The sequence below is a fragment of the Silene latifolia genome, chromosome Y (assembly GCF_048544455.1).
Source record: "Silene latifolia isolate original U9 population chromosome Y, ASM4854445v1, whole genome shotgun sequence".
Taxonomy (NCBI): Eukaryota; Viridiplantae; Streptophyta; class Magnoliopsida; order Caryophyllales; family Caryophyllaceae; genus Silene; species Silene latifolia.
The window spans coordinates 469,165,167-469,166,040 of record NC_133538.1 but is presented as its reverse complement, the minus strand read 5'-3'; the positions used below and the strand labels follow the sequence as shown (position 1 = coordinate 469,166,040).

The 874-nt window shown below is 43.6% G+C and overlaps 1 non-coding gene across 1 annotated transcript; it reads left to right on the top strand.

Moving 5' to 3' along the window:
• The first annotated feature begins 230 nt into the window (after positions 1 to 230).
• On the top strand, positions 231 to 338 carry LOC141636527 (small nucleolar RNA R71). Its single transcript, XR_012541133.1, has one exon. It is a non-coding gene; the product is annotated as a small nucleolar RNA R71 (small nucleolar RNA).
• Positions 339 to 874: the final 536 nt, after the last annotated feature.

Sequence of the window (874 nt, the reverse complement as noted above, 5' to 3'; positions counted from 1 at the left end):
AATGGAAGTCATAAATGTCATAACGGCAGTCATTTCTTCACTTTGCTTTCGTGACTTTCCACGTGAACTTCCAAACTCAGCTTTATGGACTGCCATCTCCTCAATAGTGTTCCAACCTTTACTTTGACCGGTATTGTTTTGGAACCTACCATTAGCAAATTTGATCCAAAATGACCTTGTAATCATCATATAAAGCATTGTAAAATAGGTTGCAAAGATACCATTCTTTGAAACCATGATGAGGGACAACTCGGACCAAACTTTTGAAACGTCCCCATGCTTCACAAAAATCTTCGTCGGCTCCTTCTGAAAACTCGTGATTTTACTCTTCAAGGCATCGATCTTGAAAGCGGGAAGTACTTCTTGTAGAAGGCTAATGCTAAAGATGTCCAATCGTGACTCACCGCTACTCTCTGTCGAGGTAGCGATACCAATCTCGCGCCGAATCCTTCAAGGAGTATAAGAACATAAACCCCTTTACTTCATCTTGAGTTACCCCCTCTGGTATAGGTATTGAACAGCAATAGTCCGTGAAAATTTCCATATGTTTCAAGGGGTCTTCATCTGGCAGACCCGCGAACGGATTCCGTTCCACTAAATCAATATAAGAATTTTGGGGGCAGACCGCGAGATCGGTATCATTAATTATTTTCGCGGTCTGCCCCCAAAACCAACCCCCCATATGTTTCAAGGGGTCTACCCATTCATTAATTATTTTCGGGTCTGCCCCCAAAATTTTCGGGACGGTGGTTCCCCGAAACAAGTGGTCTCGTAGGTTATTTGGCATCAAAGGACGAAATTCTTCAGCATCAGCAGTGATCTCAGTCGATCGACCACTGTCCTCAGTCGATCGACGAGATGTCTGATTCGAAGC